This window comes from Manis pentadactyla, chromosome 11, assembly GCF_030020395.1.
Source record: "Manis pentadactyla isolate mManPen7 chromosome 11, mManPen7.hap1, whole genome shotgun sequence".
Lineage (NCBI taxonomy): Eukaryota > Metazoa > Chordata > Mammalia > Pholidota > Manidae > Manis > Manis pentadactyla.
In genome coordinates this window covers 36,353,508-36,379,253 of record NC_080029.1, presented here as the reverse complement: position 1 = coordinate 36,379,253, position 25,746 = coordinate 36,353,508, and the positions used below count along the sequence as shown (strand labels likewise).

The window sequence follows — 25,746 nt, the reverse complement described above, 5'->3', positions numbered from 1 at the left end:
TATTTCCCATAGAAATGTCCAGAGAGACCCACTGCTTGTCTTATTGGACACTTCTAGATTTTGTTTCCCCTCCATGGACAGAGACCTCTATTAGATGCACCAACAACACAAAGAATTAGATGCACAGTTTTTAAACATTTCTGTATGTTATCTCTGCTAGTAGAAAGGCAGTGCAGTGACAGGATTAAGAGCCAGAGCTCTGAAATAGACAGCTGGGGTTCAGATCCCAGCTCTGACACCTATTAACTATATAACCTGGTCAAAATAACCTCTCTGTGCCTTGGTTTCTTCATCTATAAAATGAGGGTACTAACATTACCTACTTTATGGGGTGGTTGTGAAGATTAAGGACTTTATTTATGTAAAATACCTAGAACAATGCTTGGCACCTAGAAAGGATGCAAAAAATACTTATTACTATCAGTAGTAGTAGTATACTGTTACTACTTGTACTGTACATACGTCTGTTCCTTACTCCCATTGCTTTGAATTCATTCATTCTTTTCTTTAAAAAGCATGATATATGCCTGGCAGTTTGCTAGGCATGGAGGTTACAAAGATGATTAAAACATGGTCCCTGCCCTCAGGAGCTGGCAGTTGACTATTTGAGGCAGCCATAAAAATAGGCTAGGTCCTAATGTAATGTAGAGAGCAATAATATGATGCGGAGAGAGAGAGAAACACCCAGGGATTTATGGGAGCACAGTAGAAGCACACACAGAAGGCCTTCTGCAAGGCAGGTAAGTGGGATCAGAGTTGAGTCTTACAGGAGGAATAGGAGTTATTCAGGTATAGTTGAGGGAATGGTGAAGAGGAGGTAAGCATGGCAGGCAAGGGCATTCCAACTAAGAAGAGAGCATACAGAAGGCATGGAGGAAAGTAAGAAAGAGCCTAGAGTTCATAGGAAACTGCCAGGGGTTTGGTAAGTGCTGAAGGACAGACAAGGGCCATATCACAGTAGGCCCTTATATGCCATGCTAAGGAACTTGAATAATGGGGAGTCAATGAAGGGTTCTAAATAGATAGAGTGGCTAGGTTTGCCTTCTAGAACGATCCTTTTGGCGGGTATATGAAGGGAGCAATTTAAAGGAGAAGGAACAAGACTATAGGCAGGGAAAAGGACTGGGATGTACTGCAGTAGTTGAGATAAGAGATGATGTGAATGTAAACTAGGGTTTTGGTAGGCAAGTTGGTGAGGAGATACCAGTTACAACACTGCTTAGGATATTGGTGGGTGAGCAGAAATGGCAAGTTAAAGGAAGGGAAAAGTCAAGAATAACTTCTCCACCTTAGGTGACTAAGTGGATGGTGGTTCTTTTAACCAGGATGGTGACTGAAAGGGAGGTAGTTTAGAGGAAAGAATGATGATTTCAGTGGGTCAGAAATATGTATCAAACCCATATTCTTTGTTAGCCATGGTGTTAGGTGTTGGATTTGCAATAATGAAATGAAATAGAGAAGCTCTCTGTTCTCATGGTGCTTTCAATCCAGTACAGAAGACAAATAGCTAATGAATTATTACAAATAATTTATTATTTATAAATTGCAGAGTGTTACAGAGGAGAAGTACAGGGTAGTAGGCAAATGTTAACAGGGAGGCCTCACCTAGCCTGGGAGATATGGGAAGGCTTCCCTGAGGAAGGGGCCTTTAAATTGATACCTAGGAAACAAGACTCAGGCAAAGAATGGGAAAGAACATGTAGAAGGCCAGCAGTAGGAGTCTCAGACATCCTGTTGGATTCCCAGGTGGAAATGCTTAGCCTGAGGCTGGGAATCCAAGTCCTGGGGAAACAGTCTGGGCTGGAAATACATAGAATCATCAGCAATAAACAGGTGGCAGCAGAAACACTGAAAATAGGCAAGATTATCCCAAAAGAGGGCAAAATGGGGGCAGAGGATGGATCGTGGGGAACCCTATTCATGGGGTATTCTGAGGAAGAGGAGCCAGCAAAGAACAAGATGAGTCAGGGGATAACCACATGTGGAAGTCTTGGGGGAGAAAATTTCCAGAAGCAAGTAGTGAACAATAGCATCTAATACCCCAGAGAGCTTCAATTATTCACAAATGGTGACCACAGTGAGAAGCATCTATAAAATCAGGGGATAGAAGCTCAGTGGGGAAGTGGGGAGTGAAATAAATGAAAACAAAATAACGCGTAGCCCAGTGTTTTGAAATGTTTGACAGGAGAGGGTATGGGGCTTTGAGGATAGGTAGACAGAGATGCAGGGCCAAAGGATAATTTTTTCCAATGGGAGAAACCTGAGCTTGACTATAGGCTCCATGAAAACAGCAAGATAGAGAAGGATTGAAGATTCAGAAGAGCTTAGGATCTCACACACTGTAGGAGTTTAACAAGCACTTAACCATTGGGCAAAAACAAGCAATAACTTTCTAGACTCTTGGCTGGATATGGCTCTTTCTCCCTCCATGAGAGGGCTCAACTCTGGACTTCCCACATCAGTTAGGCCTCAGCTGGTCTTGTAGAGTTTCCACTAACTGGGCCAAGCCCAGAAAGCCACACAGGTGTGAGGAAACCTCCTCAAATTACCTCCACTCCATCCTCTAGGATGCTGCCAGACTCAATCCCTGCTCCAAGCCTTGGTCTTGCCTTTCATTAAGGGGAAAACTGGAAAACTTGGTATTATTTCCTGGTGAACAAAGTAATAGTGTTATCTCACCATGGCAATGCCTACAAATGAGTCGTTGGTGCAGAGAGAGAGGCTGGCGAGAGGCGCTGCTGCCGCCCCTCTGCTGGGCCTGGCACTGTGATCACCCTTTTCAGGAAGTGACACCTGAGTGAGATCATCCTTGGGGCCCTGGCCTTTAATTTACAACAGAAATTAAGGCACCTTTCAGAACCACCCCATGGTCAAATGACAGCAGGGACACCTGGAACCAGTTGGCTCTGTGGAAGGGAATGGCAGCTCCTGTGTGCCACTGACTGGAAGGCTTCCCAATCAGCAGAATGCTTTGAGGAGGGATGAACAAAAAAGCAGCATCAGCAACTGCTTAGAAAAAGTGGAAAAAGAGGGAAAGAATGTAAGACAGCAAGAGCCAGCCAGCCAACAAGGTGCCTGGGAGAAGAAAAGTCTGGGTGATTCAATAAGGGTGCACCAATGTAGGGACTCTGGCCTATCACCAGAGGGGAGCTCATTCTAAACACTACTCTTCATAAAATACAAAAACACTCTTAAAGAGTTATTCTTTATAGTTTGGGGAGATGAAAAAATAAAGATAGATCATATTAGATAAGATATCTCTATCACAAGATGTCACTGGCCCTTGTGCTCTCATGCAACATAACTGGCTGAAGAGAAATGTGAGCTCTTCTTAGTGAGTGGCCTCCAAACTTGGATTTTCCACACAATCCTTCTTGCAGTCTCTGGGACCACGAAACCCACTAAAGACACACACAACAAAGCAATAAATCAGGGTGCTGAGGCGAACGTCTGAGTGCCAGCAGGGGAGGAAGCTCGATAGCTCCTTCACCACCATGACTACCTCAGAGGGAACAACTGGAGCCGCACCCCATCTCTTCTCTCAGCAACACTGCCCTGCCCAGCTAGGCAGGGCCATGGTAGAACCCCTGTGCAGTGCCTCCCAGAGGCTCACAGGGCTGGGCACTGGGCAGAGCTGCAGAAGCACTGGCTGAAGCTCAGGCTCCGGCCCGGGGAGTGAGGCCTGGCAGATGGCAAGGACACAGAGGGCCCAGCTGGCCTCAGCATCTCCTTGCCTGGTTCAGGGAGTGAAGAAAAGGAAGCAATGTGCTAATGCTGGGCTCTGTAGCTCCCACTGGTGTAAGCAGGCAAAATGCAGTAAAGCCTGAGAGGCTGTCTCTCCAGGCATCTTGCTTCAGGAGCAGACAGGACTGCTGCTGTTTTATAAGGCGGCTCACCTGAGAGAGGAGCTTCCTGATGCTCACATTACAAGGAGGCCAAGAAACCTTCCTGAACCTCCTCACCAGGACTGTCTCCACCTGCCACCTGAGAGGGAAGATCCGGTGGGAGTGAGGAACCCACCACCAAGCTCTTTCCTTCAGCATCAGACCGTCCAGCTTTCTCAGCACCGCTGACCTTCCTCTGAGCCATCTGCTAAGGAAGCTCAATGTGATGCCCCTCAAGAGGCTTAGCCAAGTTCAGCAAGAAAGGAAGAGCTGCTCGGTTTTGAAGGGATAATTCACTCCTGCTAATAACTTTGGGATGCTCTGGGCAAGTCATTTCTCTTACTCACAAAGACTTCTTCTGTTTGAGACAATCATACTGTTTAACTTTCCCCCAAAGGATTAGCAGGAGCAAACTTTGCAAAAAAAAAAAAATACCGTGTGTTTTCCAATCTCTCCATCCAGGGCAATGAAAGGTTCCTAGGGTGTATGCTGGTCCATATAGGAGTTCAAAACACCTTAAGAGAGGGCTCTGCTAAAAGGGTAGGAGCCCTCAGGAATTCATTCCCTGGTGGGCATCAGAGGAGGGACAACGTGACCCCCAGAGTGGGAGAGCCGCTGTTAAGAGGTCACAAGGATGGACAGCGATAGCCAGAGAGATAAAAAGCAAGCTGTAGGGGTTGTTGATATGCTGCAGGACCTTGGACAAGTTCATTACATCTGTGCGCAGGGAACAAAGTTCTGAGTTTTCTTTGGAGACTTAAAGAAAATTTGAGCCCCTGTCCTAATCATTTATCCATATCGTCCAGGATACCACCTTGAGAGATTAGCACCAGAAACCAGTAGGTGAAGGCTGGACTCCAAACTAAGTAACTCCGGAACACTGCTATGAAAGCCCAAAACACAGCATGCCTTCTGCAAGCAACCGGGGTACACAGATTTGATAGTGAGGGCACCAGAAAACCACCACCATCTAGGACAAACTTTCAAATGAACTGGCAAAAGTCTTTGCTTAGACACTCTTTGGTGCACTTGTGGCAATGAGCAAACCACAAAGAATATCACAGTTGCTGGACCTCAGAAAAAGAATCCAAATTCTGAGAACCATGTGGGGTAAATGGGAACAGCTATTCAAATTATTATTTTAATGGAAAATCTGAATTATTTCTAGCAGAAGGGACTTCAAGGAGATGTCTAAATTCTTGTCCTACATTTTTGTTTTCTGGGTTGTTTTATTTACTATTGCCAGGAATAGGAAAACCATTAGTTGGCAAAACTATTTATTCAAAATATTACATCATTATAAGATCCATTTTCTAGTAGGACTTTGGATGCATTGGTTCTTTGATCCCTTATAACATAATGAGATCAGCTAAAAAATTAAGATTTTCTAAAGAGAAACCAAGCTATAATGACAGTAGTAGCTATCGTTTTTGCTCATGGTGGCTATCATTCCCCGTTTTACTGAGGAAGAAAATGGAGATCAAAAAGATTAAATTACCTGCTGAGGCCACACAGCTAGTAAGTGTTGGAACCTAGATTCCAAGCCAGGTCAGACTGTTGCCAAAGCATACCTCTGTCCGCCACACCACAGGGCAGAAGTTTCCACTAGATATGAAGTTGCCTCGCAAGGAATGGAAATTTACTATTCACAGTCCAGTGACCAGAGAGTGAAGATAAGAACCAGGTGGCATCAGGCAAAGGGGCAGCTGGTTAAGATGGGTTTGTGGTTAAATCCTTTAAAGCATAGGGTAAGTGATTTGGGGAAGCAATAGACTTAATATATTTTTCAGATGAGACTACAGAGGAAGCCAGCAGATACTAACAAGGGCAGTACCTACAGAAACTGGAAACTCGAGTAGGAGATAAAGTGAGATCAAAGTCAGGAGCCTGGGAGGTCCTGCTGGGGAGGGGAAGGCCTGCAGAGCCTGGAAGAGGGAACTAGAGGGGAAGCTGCGGACCAGACACCAAGTTGGTGTCAGGAAGGAGGGAGGGAGGGAGGAAGGAAGGAAGGAAAGGTGAAAGCCCAAACAAAATGGCAGTGTAATTTGGGCTGAGTAAGGGGTGATGCCTGGGCCCAGCCTGGGAGAAGAGACAGGTGATTCCCACAGGGTGCAGGAGAGGTCCCCCCATTCCGTCTGTCAGGAGAAAATAGCCAGAGTCAGGGAGACCAGACTTTCATTTCCCCAACAAACTTGGTCTCATTTTACAAGTGCCCTTAGCTTGAACAGACTGCCAACCCTAGCAGTTTAAAATTATATTTTAATTACTGGTTAGCGCAAAATAAAAAATAAAAAACATCCAAGAATAAAAACAACCTGATTTATAATTTAAAAATTATTCAATAAAGTATGGTTCTTCCATAACAATGGAACAATTTTGAATGAGGAAAATCTAGAGGTATGTATGCATAGAAAGATGACCTTGTGTACTGATGAGTAAAACAATGTAAACTGTTAAATAGTATTTATACTGTAAATCTTTTCAGTAAAAAAAAATAGCAATCATGTATTTTATTAGGATATGTATTTCTTAAAACTTGGAAGTATATGCATTGAATTGTAGTGAATGATTATCTAGGGGAAAAGGAAGGTGGATGATAAGGAACTTTGATTTACTATGGTCTGTAGTTCTGCAGCACTTTACATTACCAAAGCTTTGTGTTGCATTTATAAATAGAAGGAAAAAAGAGAAAAATATAAGTGTCCCTGAAAAGACTGAGTAAAAAGTTGTCTCCCACCTCATCTCAATAACAAAAGGTATAATTGCCAAGAACATAAGTCAGATACTTCCCACTGAATAAAATAGTTCACATTCCTAGCATTGAAGAGAATTACAGCAAATATGGCCTGATCCTTGGGTTTCTGCCTTTCCCCCAAATAGAGCCTGAGATGGCAGGAGCTGGACTTCCTAGCAAAGAGCCCTCTTGTTCATGGGCATGAAGGAAATCCCCTGTGACATGAGCCTAGCAAAGAAAATGCATTCACACCCAGAGAGCTTTCAGGAAACAAGATCCTCTCTTATCACCACCACCAAGGAGACTCATCTTTCACCAACTTAATGAAGGAGCCCCTTTGTTTCCCCTACAGGATCATCATATATTCATTCCCTGCTTGTACGGAAAGTCCAGGTGCCCCAGAATTCGGCCCTGAGGGGCACAGGAGGAGTTCCAGCACACTCTGGCTTGTCCATATTTTCAAAAACAGGACCTGAGAGGGCAAGGTGCTGAGAAAATGGGAGGGGCATGCAAAGAGGTGTAGAAGTGTGAACACAGGAATGCTTTACAACTATGCTTCTAAACTGACGTGTATCACATACATCTCATGTCCCACAATGGAACATTGAAAAAGAAAAGAGAAAGAACGGAGTCTGCCTCAGGATGGTGGAGGACAGGTGTCTGCCAGTGTGTTGACAAACGTGCACTGAGGCATCACCCCCTGCGCCAGGTGTGCTCAAGGCATAGAGAAGAGTCAACAGAGGCTTCCTGTCCGGGAGGAGCACAGAGTCACCTCACTGTCTCATAGGCGTGTGGGTGGCCACTGTGCCACCTATCATGTCCCCTTGGCTGTGCAACTGTTCACGAACTCACCCCACTGACCTACGTCAGGGCACAGGCATGGCTGTGCTAATCGGCTACCCTACCACTTGCTGCTTCCCAGCCTCCCAGGGACTTCCACTGTCCACCAGTCCTTTCTCCATGCCTCAACTTCCTTTCCAAGAACTCCTCACTCTCTCAGCCTCAAAACCATGTTCTCCATCACACAAATTTTCCCCCAGCCCATCTCAAACCACCCTTTTTCCATCAAGTTCTCAGAAAAGCAGTCTGCATTCCCTGCCGTCTCCTCACCAGGGCTTCACTTTAATTCCTGGTAATTGAGTTTTGAACTTCCACTATACTGCTTTCTTGAGGGTCACTTGAGCCTCTTACGTGGCTAATGGCCTCCTGCCATCCTTTCCTCCTATCCCTCTCCTGCATTAGACATTACTAACCACCCTTTTCTTGAAGTTGGATTTCCAAGCTTTGGATTCCCTTGGGGCTTCATCCTCAGTATGTTGTTACATCCCAATTAAGTCTCTACAGCCTCTCCTTCCACCCATCCCTTAGATGTAGGGATTACTCAAAGTCAAGGCCTAATCTCTTCCCTCAGGCCAGCCTCTCCCCTTTCTGTGCTGACTTCGGATCACCAGATCGACACTTCCCAGTCCCAGCCCTTCCTACACTTCAGATTTGCTACAGCCACCAGAAGAGGCCACCGATACTTCCCACTTAACACAGTCAATACTGAACTCTTTCTTTGTCCCTCCTCCCCAACAGAGAGAGCAGAGAGCTGCGTCTTGGGCAGTCACCTGCCTTTCCCACGCAGCCTAGCACACAGCGATGATGTGTCCTTGAGAGCAGCCAGCTCTCCTCCCTCTTCCCTACGTCATTTTGGCTCTATTCCACTGCTACTTGGTCCTCCCTATCATCGCTGTGTGTGTGGTGGACTCTTAGGTAAGTCTAAACCAACAAGACTTGGCACTATAAAAAACACAGCTTCAAGCCCACCATACCATTCTTCCTAGTGTCCTGTATTTCAGATGGTGAGATAAAGCATAGGCTTGGGCATCAAGCAGATCTGTATTCACTTAACTGACTGTGTCCTTAAGCAAAATTGGCTTGGCTGGCCTCAACTTTCTCATCAGTAAAAGGGGAATTATATCTAACTCAGTAGACTGTTTTGAGAATTAAATGAGTTAGGGCCTTTAAAGACCTAAATATGGCACCTGACATATGACAGAGGCCCATTAGTAAGTAGCAGCAGGAAACAGAAGCAGGGTCTCAGATTTCTCAAACCATTTGACCTTGTCAAAAGTCATTCTCCTCCCTGGGTGCTCATAATAAAAGAGAATTCTTACATTGACATCATGCTTCCGGCCTCAAACTCCATGGTGCTGCTTATATGTCTTACAGTCATTGTGGAGAAATTGAAGGAGCATAAGATACCATGCAGCTGTTAAGAATGAAAGAGGCCAAGCTCCATGTCCTGCTATAGAAAGACATCTAAAGTGTTTCATCATTACGTAGAAAGGCAAGTTGCACTACTGTGTGAAAAATAAACCACCACAACATACATTCCTATACATATGTATGTATATGCTATATGTACATGTACCTACATATACCTGTACAGATACTTATACCTGTATTTACATGTATGTCTATATGTTCCTAGAAAATCTCTAGAGGGATATATGAGAAATTATTAATAGTAGTTACCTCTGGTAATGAGTCTAGGCCTGCCATTTATACTCTTTTGTACTGTTTAAATTATTTTTACCATGGGTGTGTGCTTATAATTTTTTAAGACCAGTTTTTAAAAGCTGAGGGAGACCAGGGAGGGAGGAAGGGTTAGGCCATGGATCAAGTGACCTGGGTTCCACTGAAAGTCCTGCAACTAACTGCAACCTCAAATCCCCTCCCCTCTGCAGACCTCACTTATTGATAAAATAGGGGAGTTGAACCAGACACTCTTTGGAGAGCATTTCTAGGTTATTAGATAATGTCTGTAAGGTGCTCTGAGTATATTTTATCCATAGAACATTTGTCTTTGAGATGTTTTGATGCTTCAAGCATCAGATTTTTAAAAAGGAAAACACATACACTAGTCCATTTTAACCTCCTTCACATTTCAATGAGAAAGCATTCTCATCATTTTATAGACAGAGAAACCAAGTACAGACTGCAATGATCACTTGCCAACCAAATACACTGCTCACTTGACTCTGCTGCTTGCAAAGAATTATGACACCAGGAGGTTTATAGCTCCCAGTTCATTTGTGCCTCTTCTGCAGAGGAGGCCCAAGGCTTATGCAAAACAAGCAGATAGCACTTTTTGCTGGTGGAAACAGGGTGAGATGTAAAGTGACTTCTTCTGGGCTGGAGCATAAACAAAGCTCAGTCCCAGCACATTTAGGAAGTCAGTATTGAACCCTTGGGGTCAACTCCGCATCCCTCCCCCACCTGGATTGGATACTTCACCTTGAAGATCTGTTTCACTGCAGTCATTTTCTGAGCTTTTTCTGGGTCAGAAGCAGTGAGAGCAACTACACCAGGGCTGCTGATGGGGTTGCTTCATTGAGGGCATGGAACCCAGTTACCTGTTCTACGCACCCACCCAGATTACCCAGCCACTCACTGGTGGAGTATTTTTCCAGTCTCCTGGGCAAAGTGATTTCACAGCTTTGAATGCAAACAATGGCCTTTGTCCTCACAGGTGGGTCTCTGCCTTGCAGAGCATGCTGACTTCCTACCCTAGGGCAGTTCACTTCAGATCTATCATAGTATCTCACTCTCTATGCCTACAGACCCCTCCATTCTTCTGACAGCTTCCCCTGTGAGTGACCTCCTGCTTCAGACTTTAAGTTGAATGGGTATCAAGATTTCCCAACAGTTGCAGAAAGCACATACAGAATGCACATATATATCTTGCAAAGAAAGGCAGAGACCCTACAAGAAGTAGCCTAGATTTTACATTAAAAAAAAAAAAACAAGACCAGACACAAATAAAATACTGCAAAGACAACCATCCCTGAAAAGTAAAAGGATTGTTCAAACCAAAAAGCATGCAGCCAGACCACTAGCCATTTGCTATGGCACCTAGTAATCCTTGAGATGGTATAATGATCACTGGTATTCCATTGCATTCCAGAGCTTCTAGAAGCTGCTATTAGTTGAACCCACTCTGTCACCTCTGATTCAAATTTGCTGACTTTCATCTGCTAACTACTGGCCTCATTACACCCCTGAGAACTCAGTAGGGCCTGCAGTTATCTTGGGTGAGCTCTTCCTTTGTCTCTCTACCCTAAGGTCCCATGCACAATGCCTAACTTTGTCCTCCGCCTGTCTTTATCCCAGGCACATCTTTCCAAGGTCTTCCTTTTGTCAGTTCATTGCAGACCCCTTCCATATATTTATAAAAGCCTAGCAGCTCCACTCATGGCCTTTGGAAGCTAAAAATCAGCTCCTGGCAATCACTGGGCACAGATCACAGCAAAAGAAGAGAGCAGTTGGATTGCAGTGGGAGTGTGTCCATGACAGAGAATTTTGTTGAAAGAAACAAAACATTCTCAAATGCCTGAGCAAGCAGGATTCTGGTGAGTCCAGCCACTGGTGAAGCCCACTTTTTGTCCAGGCGAGGCAAAAACGAGGACATAACAAACCAAGTAATGAGTGCCCTAACGTTTCACAAGGTAGTTTGTGCTTTGACATACCTTACAGACAAACAAACAAAAGAGGTTAAATGCACCCAGAAGAAAACAAAACCTCTATACAGGAATTTTTGGTCTTTTTCCTGAAATGTTTTTCTTAACTCTTCACCAGCATAAAACAAATCCTGTGTATATTGGTCTGAAACACCCACTCAAAGAGCCTTTCATAGCTGCATTCTGAGGGTCAGCCTCAAACATTCATTGAAAAATGACGTGGGAGTAACTGTATTTTGGATGAATAACTAAAGTTTTCTAGCAATAGACATATTCTGATGATGCAAGTTAAAAATCAGCTGTTTCTTTTCCCTTTGATTAATGGAAAGCATTTGGGAAATACAGAGGTGGGGTGAGAGCTTCCACTCAGATCTAAACTGTATCCTTCACTCCTTCCCCCTGCCCTGTCAACATGAGTGTCTTCCATTAGCCTTTCTTCATAATCTTCTATTGGTCAAAATACGTGCGATTATTTTCAGTGCTGAATATTCTTGAAAGTTCCCCTATCACTTATTTCAACCAGTATTTCTTGAGAACCACACATAAGCCAGATGCTGAGTTAGGTACCAGTGTCCCCACGGGTACCAGACAAATGTCCCTTCTTCAAGGAACTTATAAGCTAGACATGAGTCAGACCTGTACACGACCAACTAGGGTACAGTGTGAAAAGTGACAGCTTAAGAACTCAGAGGAGAGAGAGTCTTCCTGGGTTAGGGAAGAGGGAAGCACCTGAGGGATTACATTTGAGCAGTGCCTTACAGGATATATGTGTAAGAGTTTGGCTGAGGAGAGGGGTGAAGATGCTCCAGGCCTGGAAAACAGTAGAAGCAAAGTCATAGAGGCATGGAAATGTACCCCAGGTTTAAATAGTCACAAGCATCGGTACGGGTAACAGAGAGGGGACGAAGCTGGGAAGGGAGGTTGGAATGGATTGAAAGGTTCCTGCTTGAGTGCTTAAACTTTATTTGGGGGGAACAGGGAACCACTGAGGATTTTAAGGCAGTTGAATTACTCAACCAGACTCATGTTTTTAAAAATGAATCTGACGTCAGGGTGTAAGATAGGTTAGAAAAGTAGAGACTGAAGGCCAATTATTCAAACATAAGATAAGAATAGGGACAGTGGAGAGTAAAAAAAAAATCATAGAGAAAAACTGAACAGGAGTGGCAGTCAACTGGATGTGAAAGTGTGAAAAGAAGACAACTGAAAAAGTCCTGGAGGTTCTTACTTGGGGGTTTGGTGACAACATGAACCCAGCTACAACAACAGTCAGAGAGCAGGTCTCGGGGGCAAGGGAGGAGCCGAGCGGTCCTATTGCTACATGGGGAGTTTGAGACATCTTGTTACAACCAAATGAAGACAGCTAGCAGACTGCTATAAAGCAGATCTAAACCTGAGTGGGGAGTCAGAGGCTGGAGATAAGGATTTAGATATCCTGGAAACCCCAACAACTAAAAGCTGGTGGATTAATGAATGAACATAAGAAGAAGAAAGAAACAGTGGCAAGCAAGTTAGGAGGAAAAAAAGGGGAGGCCGGGTCCCAGAAGCCAAGAGAGGGCATAGTTTCCAAGCAAGAGTGGTTCACAAAGTTAAAACATGGCAGAGAATTTGGAATTTGGATCTGGAAGGAGGCCATCACATTTGACATCAGACCTCTTCTAAAGCAGTTTTAGTACAGTGGCATAGAGAGCTGTCTTAACGACAGTGGGTATATTGTGTAGTACTAATTAGCATCTTCATCCTCAGATGTCAAAGAACTATGTTGGAAGTAGGATTCAGAACATTAATTATTTATTAAAAGCTAATAAGAAGATTCAAGTGTATTAGGTTAAATCATTGCAAATATAAAGCAACATATGAAGGTATACAACTAATTAGTTCTCTAATTTCAGATCATTAAAGATGCAGGATAGAAGCAAAAAATAAACTCTTAGAGTTAAGAGCCATGGAAAGTGGACCTCCATCCAAATATTGTGGACAGTGATTCTAAGCAAGCACTCTAGAATAAATAAATCAGGGTTCAAATCTAGCTTTGCTCTTCTAGGTGTATAATACTGGGTACATAAACTCCTCTAAGCCCTATTTTTTCATGCTAGGATAATAGAAATTATTAGGATAATAACAGAAATCAGGATAATAGAAATAATAAATACATATAAAAACTCTCAGCATAGTACCTAGCAAATAATAAATGTTGACTTATAATTCATTATTATAATGCTTCATTTCCAAGGTATATGTACATATATATATACATATGTGTGTATATATATATATGTGTGTGTGTGTATGTGTATATATATATCAACTCAATTATATATAATCTCAAACAATCATTGTCTAATTTTTAGTAAATAACTATTTTGAGCCCCTTGCCTCCAAGAATGTCCCAAGAATGGCTCTAGGTGCTGGGGGGTTAAAAAAAAAGCAGACCCAGTTCCCCATGACAGGCAGCATGGTCTAATGGTGTAGAAGGCAAGCTGGCAATTACAAAAGAAGATGATCTGTCTTGTAACAAAGGAATGAGAAAGGTGCTGCAAAATTACACAGAAGGAAGCACTCATTGGTATCCCAGGACCTGGTGGGGGGAGAGGGGCTGTCAGGTAAGGCTACAAAGATAGGGGCAACTTAGGCATTACAAGGAAATATGCAAAAATACATTTAAAGATAATAATAAATATTAAGATGCCATCACATGCCATCACACACAAAAACCCTTAAAAAAAAAAAGTCAGGGAAAGAGGAAGTTCTTTGCCCAAGGGCAAATAGCAAGAGAAAAGGAGCTGGAAGCAACCCAGACTCGTGTCATCCAGCTCAAGGAGATATTTTGGCTGAAATACATCATCATGTGATATTTACACCCTTCCCCTCCTGAGTTTGGGCTATATGCTCTACAAAGCAAATTAAACATCTCCTGCCTGTCCTCTAAGAGCCTACGATTTAAAAACAGACAAACAAATACATGGACTAATTCAAGAACTTTGATGACGAACTATAATGCCAAAGAGTGTCCTCAGATAAACAATTCTCAAGTTCCATTTGGTTGCAAAGGTGAAGATGTTATATTTTGTCCTTCCCTTTGGAGACATTAAATAACAGGGACAAATATTAAAACTGCACAGTTTGGCTCCTCAAAAAATTAAAAATAGAATTATGTATGATCCAGCAGTATACAGAAGCACAGACTTCTGAGTATATACCCAAAAGAAATGAAAGCAGAATCTTGAAGAGCTATTTATAAACCCACGTTATAGCAGCATTGTTCACAATAGCCAAGGAGCGGAAGCAACCCAATGGTCCATCAATGGATGAATGGAAAAACAAAATATGAAAAATACATACAATGGAATACTGTTCAGCCTTCAAAAGGAAGGAAATTCTGACACGTGGTACATGGATGAATCTTGAAAACATTATGGTAAGTGAAATAAGCCAGTTACGAAAGGACAAATACTACCTGATTCCACTTACATGAAGTCCCAGAGTTAGTCAAATCCATAAAGACAGAAAGTAGAGTGGTGGTTGCCAGGTGCTGGGAGATTGGAGGAGTTAGTGTTTAATGGGTACAGGGATTGAGTTTTGGAAGATGAAAAAGTTTTGGAGATGGATGGTGATGATGGCTACACAACAATGGATATATACTTATGTCATTGAACACTTAAAAAGTTAAAATGGTCAATTTAATTATATATTCATAACTTGAAAGTTTTAAATCACACGGTTGCCTTGCCCATTCTTTATCACTTAGGAGCAAAGGAAACACCTTGTTTCTTACATTTAGATATGCAATACCATCTGAAGGGGGGACAAGAGCATGAGACGAGGCACATTAGGAAGTTCTTTATCCAAAGGAGCAGCATCCAGTTACCATTACCTGGGGATGGACACCTATGAAACCCACTGGAAAGGTGGCTTTGTTGGCAGCTATCACCTGACCATTTTTAATTAATATAATCCCCATGTACCAGCACCACCACATTAGGGGATGATTGTCAAAGGGCACACTCCAAAAATTACTAACTGAACTTCCATGTTCAAAAGCATTAGGCAGGGCATTATGTAAGATCCACAACTGTAATTCATAAGTCAGTTTTTTCCCTTAAGAGTTGTCTAGCTGAGCAAATAATAGATGGTCCCAAGAAAAGTTAAATAATAATAATAAAAGAACTCTGTGACTACATTCAATTAAGTAGTACATGTAACTATCCCTTTAATAAACTTGTAAACATTACTAGAGGTAGGATTATTCCAGGAAGACTGGCGGAAACTCCTCCAAATCTGGGAGAAATGTTCAGGACTCAGCAGAAACAGAATGATTCAAATAGAAGGTCTGTGATGGAAAGTGGTAACAGATAAGGATAGAAAAGGAGATTGGAGCCAGATTACAATGGCTCTTAAAAGTTGGATTTCCATCTCTACTTGCGGAAGGGCAGCGGGAGGTACCACTGGCAGTTTTTTAGAAGGGCCATTATATGATGAACACAGTGTTTTCAGTGTACAACAGTTTGGAGAGGGAGACCCTCAGCTGATAGAAAGCTGGACTTACAGGCCACTTACGCATATACCTGAGGGCTAAAAATGAAGTGAAATATGTCACAAAAAATGAAACCAAATGTGTGTTTTTGCTAGGTGAAAGCTCTGACTTTAAAATATGTCAGGCCATTTGCTTATATATCATCAAATTTATCTTGAAGGATACATAGGAAACTGTGGACATTACTAACTTCTTAGGAGCAGGACTGGAGATAGGGGAAGAAGACTTAATTTGTGTTGCATACCTTTGTACAATGTGGATACATTTCTCAACCATGCGTATGAATTCATTTTATTCTTTAAAAAGTTCTTTGTAATATGACAACCAGAAAGTGTTAAAAAAGTGGGCTCTGACCAGAAAATGCAAAACATTCTAATAATAAAGTGAAATATATTTCCATCTTATTTGTACCATATCTTAATCTCTTTCACAAAGTGCAGATGTCGTGTGAATGACCTGTAAGTAATATTCAAAGTATGTAGAACTAACTGCACATCTCAGACTCTATTTCAAAACAGATGTCATGAGTCACTCACAATAGAACACCTCCTTTTTGTTGTACTTAAGTGAAAAGTCTGCCTGATTCTATTCAAATCAACTCTTCTATAAAAAATATTTTAAAAATACTAGCCCACAACAGTACACTTGATAAGATATATCCCTATCTCCGTAAATGGTTTTTTTATTATTCAACTTGCTCAAGCCAAAACCAATTGAGTCATCCTTAACTCACTCTCCTCTCATGCTCTATCTCCAAATCCCATGAACTCCATCCTCAAAGAGACCCAGAAGCAGCTGCATCTCACCACCCTCACTGCCGCCATCACCCTGGTCCATCATCTCTAAACTGGACCACTACAGTAGCTTTCATTGCCTCCCTGTTTCCACTCTTGTCCCCTACTAATCAATCTTCCATAGGACAGCCAGAAAGATCCTCCTGAAGCACAAATCTGAACAAGTCACTCCCCTGCCCACAGCTTCTGTGGCTTTCTTTCATGTGACTAAAACCCAAAGTCCTTACATGGCTGCAAACCCTGCATGATTCAAACCCCATTTCCTCTCCAATGCCATGTCCTGCACTTGCCCTTTGTCCTGCCACTCTGGTCATGATGTCTTCCTACCCATTCCTTGGACACAGCAGTGACCCCCACCTCATGGCTTTTGCACTTAACTGGAAATCTCTTCCCCGAAACATCCCCATTCCCCTCCTCACTTCATCTGGGTCTCTGCTCAACTGCAACCTCATCAGAGATGCCCTTCCTGACTATCCTATCCCAATAGAACCACCTCTCTATCCCTTCACACTGATTTATTTTTTCTTTATATCACCTGAAATCATGATATCTACTCATCTGTTTGCTATTGTTGTTTACTACCTGTCTCACCCAACTAGACTGTGTGCTCCATGGTGTCAGACTTTTTTTTTTGCCATCTTCACTGCTGTCCCTGGGCCTAGAATATGTCTGGCAAATAAATAAAAGTTAACAAATACCTGTTGAAGACTGAAGTAAGTATAAATCAAGGCACCCGAGATCACTGGACAAAAGGAAGTTTTTGAAGCCCAAAATGAGGCAAAAGCATAATATTGCTTATGATAAATTTGGGATAAGGGAACGAAAAAGCCAAAACATCACCTGACAGGTATATAAACCCATCATTTATTTATAGCAAGCTGGGGATCCACATGCATGTTTGACATTAATTCATACTTTGCAACATTATCTGTACACAGCTGGAGGGCCATTCTTGAGGGTTTGTGGCTAAAGAGTAAATAGTGTAACAAGTTTCCTCCTTACTGTCTCTGAGAGCCAATGAACCTAGAGTGAAAGTTCTGCTGAAGAAAGAAAGCAATCACTGTCTCAAACAGAAGGCCTAGAATATTCAGTTACTCCACTGAGAAGATTTGAACAAAGCCGCAGCCTTGGAACTAGGAAACAGGGTCAAAGTCAGGTAATGCCATAAACTACTAGAGGGACTTTGGGCAAATCAATGTATGTTTCTAATCCTGTTTTCTTGACCATAAAGCAGGAATAATGAGATCTTTGCTGCTTCTTCATGTGGTTGTTATAAAATAAAATGAGATGATGCACATACAAAAGCATCCTGAGAACTGAGTGGACTGCACATCATCTATGTGATATCATCTTGTACTAGCTGATCTCTAGTTCACATTCTGTTCACTGCCACTGGGGAGTTTTGTCTAAACAAGGATCTGATCAAGTGCCTCCCTTGCTCAAAAACCTTCACTGGTTTCAACTTGAACCTTCAGTTGTTCAAACTGCTTCCCACACTAAACCCAAACCATCTTTCTGGTCGTATCTTCAGCCCATCCCTGGGCTGTGCCCTACACTCGGGCAACATGGAACCACTCGTCATTCCCTAATCTAACCATGCTCTGTTGCACTCTGTGCCAGACTATGCATGTAGGCCCCCACCCCACCCATCCTCTCTTCTTCCATTAGGGAAAACCTAGGTAGCCCCCAACCTGAATTCAGACACATACGTCCTCCTGTGGACCCATTCTCAGATGACCTGCTGCTTGTTTGCAAGTCCATTTCCCCCACCAGACCAGCGGGTCTCCATCTGATCCCTTTTTGTGTCTTCAGCAAATAACACTATACTGTATACAGTAGGTACTCAATTCTTGCTCTTTTTGAATATTTCTCAAATGGCTCTCTCAAACCTTTCCCGCTCTCACTCTTTAGGACTTGCGGCTTGGAGTCAGTATTATGGAAGAACTTTTCTTACTTTTCCACCCATGAGGAAATACGCTGGAAGGTGAGGCTCACTGACCGCTCCTAGGGGGCCTCTGGAAACAGGCAAGAACTGAGCAGAGGGACAGAATGAGGCTAGGGACCTCTTTCCAGTCTTCATAAGTTAAGTCTTTAGTGGCTTTCTTTTGTTTGAAGTGCTATGAATTCTCAAATGAGACACACCCATATTTAAGTCTGGTCCAAATGGAAATGATTTTCAATTTATTCATTTTCAGGATTATCCAAGTTTCTGCTCATTTCTCATGTTGGTGGAAACTCCTGAACTGACTATAATTCAAAGCAATTATCATTCTTTAACTGTCAAGGTGCCCCGTTATTCTTTTCATAAATATCCTGGATGATTTGAGCCCAGTTCAAAGCAAAGTCTATTTTTTCCCTAGCCTTGTACCTTTTCACTTGCTAAATTTATAGCATTCAAATGAAAGAAAGAAAGGAAGCCCCATTTTGCCACTACTGCTAACGTGATATGTTTGGGTTTTAATTGCCCTTGTAATTATACCCTTGGCCGGGTCTGCACAGGTATAGTGCAGAAATTAAACATTATGGCAAAGCCCGTAAAGCCCTTGCTTAGGTAGGAAGATGATGGCTTTGCAATATTTCCTGCCACCAGGAGAAGGAAAGAGAAAACTGAAAGGTGATCTGGAAAGTCAGAAGCTAACCAGCAATCCATTGGGAAGCATTTTCTGACCATGCCTGCCTCTACGACTGACTGTGTGAGCTGTAAGGCAGGGGATCCCCAGGTGGTTTGATATTGAGCTAAGGCTGGCTGGAAATGGAAGAATTTGGATCACTCAGCTGTGAATTAAGAAATAAGCACAGCAGCAAAGGGAAACATGCTATGACATTTTCTAAATATTTACCAGGGGTAGTTTCCAATTCAGTGACTAAAGCCAAAACTGCCAGTGAATTCTCCCACCTGCCTCCTGCACCTTCCCTCCATCACCATCTCCATGCCCAAAACCAGGTGACCTCCACCTCTTGGGGCTGTCAGAGGAATGAAGCCTCTCTGTGGTAAATGCCCCGTGATGATTCCAGCATACAGGCCACTGCATTTACTTTACCCCCGCAGACTTCTTATCTAAAGTAGAGGAGTAACCAAAGAGCTATCTGTAAAAAACAATGGAGTCAGTACAAACTACTTTTAAGGTAAAACACCTTTCCAGAGTAATTTTCAAGTAGTAATATTCATATGGTTTCAGAATCCAGTATCCATGAACTTCATTATAAAAGCAAATTTCTCATGAGCACACACAGCTTTTATTTCCATTCTTGCTCCTCCCAAGTCAATGGATGAATGGTAATATGGAGGTCAGAGGTTGTAAAAAAAATTATGAATAATGAAAAAATGCACCTTATGTCACTTTAAACCTTCCACTAATCATGTTTCCTTCCTTCTCAGGTCTTGCGCAGAGAGTATAGTTTTGTGTTTGATTTTGAAAATTTGAAATAACACTTTAAGATCAGTTTGGTAATTGGGTTTAGATTAAAACAGATATCTAACAGTACCAACAATTCCCTAAAGTCTTTTCTTTCCCCACTGACCCAGAAATGCTACATAATTATTTGTCTTAGACTTGTACTATCTCAAGATAGTAATACACATATCTATTGTGTAATAATGCACATATCTGTATGCCCAACAGGCAATAGGGAGATTGTGGAGCAGTTTAGAGTTTAATGCTCACTAGTGTCTTCCCTACTGCTTATCTCTAATACTTTTTAAGATGAAAGTACTGGACATTAAAATACATCCTCTCACAATCTCCCTCAAAGGAAAGAAAACATCAGTGGTTTGCTTAGGCAGAAGTTCAGGAAATAAACCCAATATTGGCCTTGAGAGAGAGAGACAAGAAAGAAATGGGCTATAATGTAAAAAGCATGATAAGGCATGTACCATAGCTGCATATAAACTGCACACAGGTCTCACCTTTAAGTAAGTAGTATACAAACAGAAGGTTGGACTCAGTGACCTCCAAAGTCCCTTCCTACTCTAATAGTGTTTGCCTATGAATTTTTTATAGTCATTCCCTGTCCTATCACACTCTCCCCATGCATCATCAAGCCCTCCTGGCTACTTCCAGGACTGAAAGGAAAATCTGTTCTCAAAAATCCCTGCTTTGACTAGTGCCAAAATTAGAGTTCTGTCCTTGAAACATTTGCCTGAACATAATGGACAAGGCTAAATACCTCTGAAAAAATAAGTGCCCAATGCCATCCTCAGGCAATGTTTTTAAAGCTTCTCTGATATATGCAGAATTACTACCCAAAGTCTTGAGAATGAAAGATTGTGAAGCTAATAGGCAATGCTATATATAACCAAAGCTTCTCAGTGTGTACTTCTGTATCCCCTGCAGAATGTTTAACCTTAAAGAGAGGGTGGAACTGAAGAGCTGAGGTTGAATCCTGGCCCCACCTCTCATCAGTTGTGTGGTGAGCAAATTATTTAATCTCCTTGAACCTGTTTCCTCACTTGTAAAATGCTGACAATATGAGCTACCTTGCAGAATTACTGTGACAATTAAAGTGTGTAATGTAAAAAGAAAAAATTTTGAGCATTCATTTATTCATTCCCTGATTCATTCAACAAAGATTAACTGCCTGTCCACAACCAGCCAGGCACCAAGCTAGGCACTGGCATGTAAAAAATAGAAAAAAAATTGAAAGCTATTATTACTTTCATTTACCAAAAACAATCTGTTTCCTGAACTGTGACAGAACTTTCATTCACAACTAGTTTGCCTAAAATAGTTATTTTTAGTTTGTCAGATATGATCCCAGGAGGAAGACTGCTCCCTGCCATCCCTTTACCTACCCCAAAGCTAATCATCTAGTAGGTGTTCCGCTAAACTGACACCTTCAGAACCCTTGGAAGAAGCAATGATCAGAGCAAAAGGTAGTATCTCAGCTCTCAGCGGGGCAAGCCACTCAGGAAAACCTGATATGCCTGTGCTATGAGGTCCACCCTAGATGCCTGAGAGTTTTGGGGTGCTTTCAATTCCACAAGTGAACTTGGAGTCTTCTGAGAACTCAGGATTAACAGGACTGGCTCATCCCCAATCATTGTGACTGGGCCGCTGATAAAGTTAAGAGCAACAGCGAAGTGATCTAAAGGCCATATTTTCACAATGCAGGGTTTATGTCTTTCACCTGTGCTTTATTCTAGAGTTGATAAAGCTCTACACAAATGACCCACCTCTGAAAAGTCAGTTGTTTTCAAGGATGGTGGGCTCTACCGCAATGTGAGCCTAATATTCCTTTTCCTGACTTGCCCACAACCTCCTGACAGATACAAGCCTACCTGTGTTGGATTCTGGGCATTCAGTACACTTAAACATTTTGCACTTACAAAAAAGTTTTCAAATACAGTCTGGAACCTAGGACTCCTGGCAGAAGAGTAAAGTTCAATTCAGAAAGAGGAAATGACCTGCCCTGGGTCAGAGGGTGGTCAAAGAGGGATTTCTAGAATAAAATTTGGAACCATCCGTGAAGCCAAGGACAGGTTAGTGGAGAGTACAGAGGTGCCTCAAATTTATTTACAGATGCCTCTCAATCAGGAGCCACCTGAATCACTTTCCTTAGAAGCTGAAATATAGATACCACTATCTCAAGGCTATGGATTTTGCATGGCTGCCTCCTACCTGGAGGTAACAACTTAGCCTCTCCTCACAGTTCTCTGTATGAAAATACTGTCACTATATTCCTCCCATCCCCATCTGATGCATCTAATTTAAGTGACTTTTCATTTCTCTTCAGCCAGTTAACCGTGTTATTATTAACTCCTGGCGCCTCTAATTGCTCACTGAAAACAGTGATTTGGATATTAATAGGCTATAAATCAAGACCGTACCTGGGGCTGGTTGTCACAGAAACAGTACTCAGCCCCGCAGCTACTTCCCCACCCTTGGAAGTCTGGGCGAGTTGGTGGGAGCTGGGAATTGTTTTAAAGATCCTGTTATTCTTGAACTTTATGTTATTTCTCATGGCCAAATTGTTGAAGAAATAGGAGCTGGTGAGGCCGGTGAGGGTAGAAAGGACTGTAGCAGCTTAAAGGAGAACTCTGGGAGAGGAAAGGTTGGGGGTCCTTGAAGTATGGCTTGGGCACTCATCTTTCCTCTTTGGGTCTGCACCTGGCCATTCTTTCCGCGTCGTGCCCATCGCCCAGAGGGGCCGGGCCCCTTCCGCTGCTCTGCCCTCCCTCCCTGGCTCTGGGCTGCCCGGGGAGCGCGCGGACAAGTTCCCCAGAAGAGAATCTGAGCGGACAGGGCTGAGAAAACTGGCAGCGGGAGGCAGAGGGAGCAGGGTGAGGTCCCACGGGCTAGAAGCAGAACCCATATCCCCTGCGCCGGGGTTCTGGAGGAGGCAGTCCGGGACCAGAACACGCACCCTCCCGCACCCCAACCGTCCTCTCAGCGCCCCCGGGCGACGCTCCAGGATCTGGCTCCCCAAAGCAAACGCCCAGCTCTCCAAGCGCCCCCGAAGACCGACGGATTCCCGCGCCCCGGGATGTTTGCTGCCGCAGCCGCCAGGGCCTCCGGGCCCCACGCCCAGCACCTGCGGCTGGCCCTCTCCCGGTCCCCCGGGCCTCGCGCGTCACGCGCCCCCTGGGCCCAGCGCCTCCTCGGCGCGCCGTGCGCCCCAGTCTCTCGCGTCCGCACCCGCACCCAGCACCCTCGGGCCGCCGGGCCCTGCCGGGACTCACCTGCCCTGGGGCTGTAGCAGCGGCCACCCCGAGCCCAGGGGCGGCAACGGCGGCGGCGCAGGGGAAAGAGGGCAGCGCGGGGCTCCTGGCACAGCGGCCGCCGGGCGCCTGGTGCTGCCGAGCCGCGGACCCGCCCAGAGATATAAATAACATTATCTGAGGAGGGACATTCCTGCCGGGGGACATCGCTGCTGCCGAGACCAGATAGTCCCGCGGCGGGGGCGGGGAGGCGGGGCTGCAGCCTCCCGCAGCGCCAGGCCCAGCCCCCGCCTTCCCCACCCACTCCCGCACCTGCCAATCAGCCTCCGTGCTCGGGGACACCTGCCAGGCCTCCGCCAGGCTCCCTGGACCGGCCTCCGTCTCCTGCCTGGACGCCTGGGCCCGGGACGCCAAAAGCCCAAGCCGTCCGCAGCGCCCTCATCGTCGATCACCTCTCCTAACCATTCGCTACCCCGAGGTCCCTGCGGCAGGAGAAGGGTTTGACTCTGCTGCTCGGGCCTAATTTGTGCGCCCGGAGCAAGTAGCCTGCTACGAAAATGGGCTCCCCAGTCTTTCCCGCCCTGAGTCCCCACTGTGCGGTCAGTTTTTAATACGTTAAAAGGCACGCTTAGGCCATAGCGTGGGAGAGGCCAGCGTCGGGTAGTGCGCCCCCACTCCCGCGGGTTCGGGAAGAACAGATTGTTCCCGGGGCTGGTGTGTTGGAAAGCACGCTCCCGGGTGGGCTTCGCCTAGCGGGCGGTCATTGCAGACGCTAGGAGGGCGTGGGTGGGTATTGGGTCGGAGGCCTCTGCCCCCAGTCTGCGGACTCGGTGTCACTATTTCTGTCTGCAAACCTCGTACTGTCGGGGCAGACTCGGCAATGCTGGCTGGGTGCAGCCCGCAGTTCCACGGCTCTCACACATTGCAGGGGGTCTGTATTCAAAAGTCAAGCTGCCTCACCAGCCCACCCGCACCTTCTGGCGCTCCTGGCTTCCAGGCGGGCAGGGGCTTCCTCACTGCATGCCTGGGTAGGGTAGGACGCAGTAGGCCATAGAAAACACTAGGACCAATGGTGCCAAACAGAAAAGACAGGCACCTCCAAGTCACCTCGAGAGAGACTCACAGAACATGGACAGCTTGCAAGGGTATTTTCTTGACTTCTTACAATACACGGTCATTGTCCAATAAGGCTTGGGGTTATGCCTTGCTGTAGCTCTTTCATCTCTTTTCTCCACCCACCGTGCACGGGATGGTTTCTCACCAGTCATAAGCCCAGGTATTATGGTAATCTCAGAGATGGCAGAGGAGATTAAAAGGGCAAAGATGTAGGAAAGAGTTTTAACTTTGATGCTGCCTGGTATTCTTAGCAACAGCAGTCTTACTCCTGAGTTATTTGCTTGGGAGTATAATTATGCAGTTTTCCAGGATTCACCAGGAAAAGGGGATTTAATTGCCAGATGTACGCGCTTAGTTTACATATTGAGCATATGCAAAGATATTTCACTTCCTGCTGCAGCCACACTTCTGGAGAGTGGGCATTTAGACCCTGAGATGTGCTAAGTGGGGCAGACTGCAGATACTACAAAGTCACAGAACTCACCCCACTCTGGTGTTGCCTTCGTCCTTACTAAGTTCAGTCTAAGAGACACCAGAATATAGGGAAGATGATAGAAGATTATTCGAGGTCATCCATTAGATTAGCAGTGATCCATCCCTTGTGCCGCCCTGTCTAATAACATTTAAACATCCATTTATCACTGAGTTAGAAACAGAAACGTCTTTTTCATTTAAAAAATTATTTAAGAACCAAATTCTGGCAAGGAAAACCCAAGAAAAACAGACCAACTTCAAAATCTGGGACTATCATATGTTTAAAGTAGAAATCCATGATTTATTTTTGAAAGAAAAAAATAGGGAGAAATTATATATTTATTTTTTAAACACCTTGTATGAATAAACTTATTAAATAAATTCATGATTCCCTAGAATTGCAGCTCTGCAGCTACATAATTACATGCTATGTGAAACAGGGAATTCCTTAGCTATAGGTTTGTGGCACTGGACTGAAAAGTTGCACATGTATTTCCTTGTAGTCTAAAAATTTACAATTTCAACCACAAGAAATTTATAATTTTAACCATATGATAAAAGCACCAAATCAGTGGACAGATTACCCCAGGATTTTACAAACCAGCTCAGCTGCTTTAGTTATCTCCACTTCAGCTGGAAGCTAAATAATTCAATATAGCCTCATTTGCTACAGAGCCTGTTATCCTGACAGCATCCCCAAATGCTTTACAGCTAATAGAGTTACAGTAAGATGATAAATCAGAACTGAGGGATAGAGGAAGTTTAGAAGTACAGAGGAAAAGAGCACTGTCAAATAAAGAGGAAAAAATGGAGAGTGGAATGAGAAATTGGGGACAGTGAAATAGACAATAAGAAGGAAAAGCTGATACAAGGGTTCATAATTAAGGTTATTGTTGTGGGCAACAAAGATTAAGTCTGCAGGGATTTCCTGAGAAGAGGATGAATGCCTCCCAGAATTGTCTGAAAAGTGGGAGATTGACCCTGATCCTGGTTGATCAAGAAGGTTGCCTTCCCCTTCCACGTCCCATCCACGTTGACATTCCACAC

The 25,746-nt window shown here is 43.9% G+C and overlaps 1 protein-coding gene across 2 annotated transcripts in view; it reads right to left on the bottom strand.

Moving 5' to 3' along the window:
- SPTB (spectrin beta, erythrocytic) overlaps positions 1-23,345 on the bottom strand; it is a 106,543-nt gene extending 83,198 nt beyond the window's left edge. For both annotated transcript variants that reach the window (XM_036906051.2, XM_036906052.2), the window contains exon 1: positions 23,131-23,345. The gene's annotated coding sequence lies outside the window, so the exon portion shown is untranslated. The remainder of the gene's footprint in view (positions 1-23,130) is intronic.
- Between the last annotated feature and the right edge of the window lie 2,401 nt (positions 23,346-25,746).